The following is a 6111-nucleotide window of genomic DNA, read 5'->3' on the forward strand; positions in this document are numbered from 1 at the left end:
ACCCATTTACACCCTTTTAAGTCATTTTCAAAAATGGATTACATGATTTTAATTTTGTTCCGGTTAAGATTGACGTTTTTGACACTAATAAGAAAATGAGTCGTGCTCAGGCTCATCAATTCAACAGAGCATGGCTTCTGCTCGTACGTGTGTTCTGCTTGATCGAGCCTGCTAAATGGCTAAATGAGTATGAAAGTCATGCTTAACAACTCATTTAATCTATGTTCACGATTATCAATTACATCAACTGTACCTGTCCTTTAAATCTTCTCTAGCAAATATCATGAACAAAACACCATCATGGAACAAAACAGGAGTTGAGCCACGTAGTCCAAATAACCTCTTACATCTTCTCCCTGTCACCGTCAACCCTAACAACACTATCAAAGAACAAAACAACTTCAGATCAAAATCTGATTAAAAAACAATAACATTTGACAACAATATATCAAATGCATATATTAATAAGAACCTGACATAAAAGGAGTGTTATGATGTTAAAGGAGTTGAATGCGAAGAAAACGCAGACGAAGGAGATGATGCTTCGACCAATTAACCGCCATGGATCCTTGTGCTTTCTCTGAAGACCCGAATCTTCCACTTATAATGTACTCTCTAATGTGTTGTCAAAAGCACTCACTAGACATAAGCATCTTGCTGACTTGCTCCAATTTAAATTCGCATATTTTTAAGACATTAGCCAAGCAAGTTAGCCTACACAATGTTCATACATAACTGAACCGGACCGGACCTGGAATCACCGGATTCAGTTCCACCTATACCCGGTCAAAACTGGACCCGAACTGGCAAAACCCGAAAAAATCACAAATAGACTTCATTTTCTAAGCAAGTTAGCCTACACAATGTTCATACATAACCGAACCAGACCTGACCTAGAATCACCGGATCTGGTTCCACCTATACCAGATCAAAACTGGACCCGACCAAACCGGCATGAATATATCAATGTCAAACCTTGTGAGATTAACAAAAATCATCAACAAATTTTAATATCAGGCCAACAAAGTACACTTCATAACTAAAAGATGCGGATACACTATAAAGTGAATTGACTTTAGGGTTCCAAAAGGAAAACTACAGAAACTCGTAAAATTTCAGAATCAATCAGCTTCAAAGCAAAAACCAACAATAAAACATCACTAACTACATTAATTTTACAGTCCAATTTGTTTATTTAGTAGGTGTTTGGGATTCCTTATTTTCATCAACTTATAACCTATTAACTTTTTGAAAAGTTAAAAAGGACTTCTAACTTGTTCGGGATTGCATGTGATGTGAGTGAAGAAGTTAATAAGTCACAATTTTTGACTTATTAACTTTTCATAGAAGTCAAAAAGGACTTTTGAGAAGGAATTCCAAACATTTAGTATAAGATCAGCCAACCCAAGAATAGAAGAATCATACTCTAAAAGGGATCTAAAAGCATATGAACTACCTTCCTCAAAACTAAAAAATATCCATCTTTCACGAGTATCTTGAAAAAAGGTTAAATTCCTTTAGTCATACTCTTTAATACCAAACCATCCCCGGATACTAAATTACAAACAACAACAAAATACCATGTTCTTATTTTTTAAACATATCAAGTGTAACACCCCGAAAATATTAATGTTACATTTTTAAACTAAATACTAGTAGTAAGTTAAGATAAAAGGCTAGGAAAGATAACCTAGTTAGTAAAAATCTTAACACAATATGACAAAGTTTAATAAAAAAACCCTTGTTCTATAGTCCATGTATAATTGAGGGACCAAAATTGTCAATTCAGGAACTTAAATTATTATTAGTAAAAATAATACACTAAACACACACCTAAGTGTGTGTTTAATCGATCAAGAACGCAGGAACAAAGGGGATTCCCCTCAAACCCTAAAGTTCACAAAATCTATCAATTGAAGGTGCAAATCGAGTCCGAATTGAAATCTGAATATAGATTTGTGATCACCTTGACTAAGGGATCGTAAGGTATGTAAAATTTCATGATTTGGTTCTACCTTAGATTTTAGATAAAATCATGAGGTTCAAATCTGATCATGCATGATGTTTGTTTTAATTGAAATAGTGTATAAGGATGAACCCTAGAAGATTTCTTGTTGAAATTTGGTTTAATTCTTGTAAAGTTCATGATCACCATTAGAGGTGATATGTGGGTTTTTGTAGAAAGTATGAAACATTAGGATTTTGATGTGTCCTAGAGTAATTCAAGCTTTATGAACAAGATTCAGAAATTATTGATGTAAAAATTTAGCAAAATTGCTTAATTTGATGTTTGCTATGGCTAAATCATGAATGTTAAACTTAGTCACAAATTGTAAGAAATTATGCACACAAGATGCTTGATAAAATGCCTAAAAGACATTGATCGACACAAATGTGGTGTTGGTTAAGTAACAAGCTTAATCATGAGCCGAATGATTCTAATGATAAATTGGCTTGTATGTTTTAGGCAACACGAGCGAGGCGTCGGGAAGTCAAGCCGGTGCGGACGCTCGCCAAAAGGGAAAGCTCTAAGGTACGTGGTTAACGCTACTATAATGTTGATGATCTAGTTTTCATTTTAACGGTTTACTAGTTATGAATAATAGAGAGTCGCGATGGTTTGGTTGCTTGAAATGAGGGACCTCATAATGGCAAACCAAATAAGTTATAGTGGTGGGTACAAACCGGGTAACGGGAGTACCTCATCCGTAGTCCATAAACCCGTGTGTCGGGTAATGGGAAGAATATTATTGTCACGCAAACCGGTAATGGGAGCGTGTGGGTAGAAGTAAGGGATCCTAAACGGATCATAATTGCTGTAAAGGAATACCCCGTGCTGTGCTTTGATGACCTTAAAGTGCAGGAATTGATATAAACGGGTCAAAACAGCAAATAGGAAGGATATGCAGAGACTACCGTAAATTACGGTATCACCGTAATTTACGGTAGAGAGTAAACCTTTACGGTGGTTCTCTACTGATTTACGGTAGAACCTTAAACGTCCAGCTCTCACCGTAAATTACGGTGACCACCGTAATTTACGGTGGAGTCCGGCTAGAAATGTCAAGTTTTGTTTAATTTCATATTTTGAATCCGATTTAAACACACACTTAATTATGTGAAATTTGAGGGATTCTAACCTTGGTATTTTGTTAAATTTCCAGATTTCAAGTAAGTCAATCAAGCGGATGGTGATCAACTCAAGACTTATGAACCGAACACTTTCAAGAAGATGATCTTCACTTTTGTTTTAGGAGTTCATTTTTTGAAAACTTTTGTAATGAAAGAATTACTTATGTGTCCTTTAAGTTTAGTGGTAGTTTTCAAACACTTATGTACTAAATGTTTTAAATGACTATGATCTTTCTTATCTAGTCGGTTTAAATAGTGGGCAATTTATTTAGAGTGTTACAAGTTGGTATTCAGAGCTAAGGTTAAAGAGAATTGTGTTCGGTTCAAGGCTTGATCAACATCCGGTAAGAATTTACTTAAAGCAAATTAAATTTAAAAAGATTAAAAAGGGTAACGATTTATTGTGTATGGGAGGAGTATAGTGATATACTCGAACCCGGGAAGTACACTTAGTATAGATGATAAGGCAAAGTTATATACTTCGCCGGAAAATAAGTACGAAGTCTCATGTAAGAGCATGAGAGCGATTGAACAAGATTATTTAACGGATCATTTTAACATTTCAGTAAAAAGATGTCGGGAGGTGCTAGTAACAATGTTCTATCCCTCACTACCGACGAGTTGAAAGAGAAGATTGCCGAGGAAGTTGGTAGGGCCATCGAAGTTAGTCTACCAAGATTTGTGGAAAGAATGCAAAACACCTTACTTTCGACTATGGAAGAAAGAATTGGTGAACTAAGAGAAGATCTTACCAGTGATAGGGGCAAGGCTAAGGAAAAGAAAGGTTGTTCTTACAACAAGTTTATGGCGTGCAAGCCCCCGGTTTTCAATGGAGAGGTAGTTCCAATTGCTTGTCAAAGGTGGATAAGCGATATTGAAGGTGTTTTCGAACGTACGCATTGTGATGAAAGTGACTTCGTGGCGTATGGAACTGGCCAACTTAGAGGCCAAGCCAAGGATTGGTGGGACAACCTCAGAAACGAAAGGGGTGTTGAAACAATAAGGGCGATGACTTGGGAAGCTTTCAAAGTACCATTCCTCAAACATCACAGCCCCAAGGCGGTGATAAATAAGATAAAGGAAGAATTCATGCAATTGAGGCAAAAGGGTGAAACCGTTGATAAGATTACGGGGATGTTCATGGATAAGCTCAAGTTTTGTGATGACTTGGTCAAAACTGAAGAACAGAAAATTTATTATTATCACACCATGCTTAGGGCTGAATATAGGGAGTTCATGACTCCCTCACATTATGAAAGCCTCACCGATATAATCAATGCGGCGCGGGAACGCGAGATTGAACTGAAAAGGCAAGTTGAAGGAGGTGAAAGGAGGGCCTTGGATGAAAACCCGAGTCCCACAAAGAAGCCGAAGGTAGCTGAATCTTCGAAGAAAGGAAGTGCAAAAGGAGGATCTCCGAGTTGCAAAACATGTGGACGCACTCATAAAGGTGAATGCTATTTCAAGAACAAACCTTGCGTGGCATGTGGCAAGATAGGGCATGGGGTTGCAAATTGCCCCGACAAAGTAACGGTGTGCTATAAATGTTACCAACCGGGTCATAAAAAGTCAGAATGTCCGGAATTGGTGGGAAAGAAAGAGAGTACCGACTCTAGGGATGAGACCCCAAAAGCTAAGGCAAGGTCGTTCCAAATCACTGCTGCTGAAGCAAAAATGGAACCTGACGTGGTTACAGGTATATTTACTATAAATTCGATCCTTGCACGTGTTTTATTTGATACAGGTGCGAATAAGTCTTTTGTTTCACATAGATTTATTCAAAACCCCATGTTTACATTAACAAAATTACCTATGCCAATGGAAGTAGAAGTAGGTAATAACAAAAGTTTTCTTGTTTGTGATGTATGTCGGGAATGCAAATTGAATATCGATGGCGAGGAATACTCCATTGATTTAATACCCATGTCCATGGGTGAATTTCAAGTGGTCGTTGGAATGGATTGGCTATCTCGCTACCATGCTAAGGTGATATGCTTACGTAAGGAGATACACCTAACGTCTCCGAGCGGAAGGCGTGTCATCATCTATGGGGAGAAGGCTTGTAATCCCATGATATGCTCGATGATAGAAGCCCGCAAGTTTATACTACACGGGTGTAAGGCATATCTAACCTATATACGTGACGTCGAAAAAGAAACGCCAAGAATTGAAGACGTACCTGTGGTGCGTGAATTTAAAGATGTCTTTCCCGAAGATCTTCCGGGAATGCCACCCGAGCGCGAAATAGAGTTCGGGATTGAACTGACCCCGGGTGCTAAACCGGTTGCTAAGGCACCGTATAGATTGGCACCTTCAGAACTGCAAGAGTTAATGTCTCAGTTGCAAGATTTACTAGAGAAGGGATTCATCCGGCCTAGCGTGTCTCCTTGGGGAGCTCCCGTGCTATTTGTAAAGAAGAAGGACGGGAGCATGCGGATGTGTATTGATTACCGGGAGTTAAACAAACTCACGGTAAAGAATCGATACCCACTTCCGAGAATTGACGACTTATTCGATCAATTACAAGGCGCTAGCTGGTTTTCAAAAATCGATTTGAGATCGGGTTACCACCAATTGAGGGTAAAAGAAAATGATGTACCAAAAACGGCATTCCGGACGCGATACGGCCATTTCGAATTTCTCGTGATGTCTTTCGGATTAACGAATGCGCCCGTGGCTTTCATGGACCTCATGAACCGGGTTTGCAAACCGATGCTTGATAGATCGGTGATTGTTTTTATAGACGACATCCTCGTTTATTCAAGAAACGAGGCGGAGCACGCTAACCATTTACGAGAAGTATTGGAGGTATTAAGGCGGGAAAGATTATATGCTAAATTCTCAAAATGCGCCTTCTGGTTACGAGAGGTGCAATTCCTAGGGCACGTCATCAGTGCCGAGGGAATATTGGTGGATCCGTCGAAGGTGGAAGCGGTGTCAAAATGGAGCCCTCCAAAGAATCCATCCGAAACTAGAAGT

At 38.7% G+C, this 6111-nt stretch overlaps 1 long non-coding RNA gene across 1 annotated transcript; it reads left to right on the forward strand.

The window, feature by feature from the left end:
• The first annotated feature begins 1899 nt into the window (after positions 1–1899).
• Positions 1900–3246, forward strand: LOC110909721. Its single transcript, XR_002575566.2, has 3 exons — positions 1900–1986; positions 2468–2533; positions 3165–3246. It is a non-coding gene; the product is annotated as an uncharacterized LOC110909721 (long non-coding RNA).
• The last annotated feature ends 2865 nt before the right edge of the window (positions 3247–6111 follow it).

Source organism: Helianthus annuus, chromosome 15 (assembly GCF_002127325.2).
Source record: "Helianthus annuus cultivar XRQ/B chromosome 15, HanXRQr2.0-SUNRISE, whole genome shotgun sequence".
Lineage (NCBI taxonomy): Eukaryota > Viridiplantae > Streptophyta > Magnoliopsida > Asterales > Asteraceae > Helianthus > Helianthus annuus.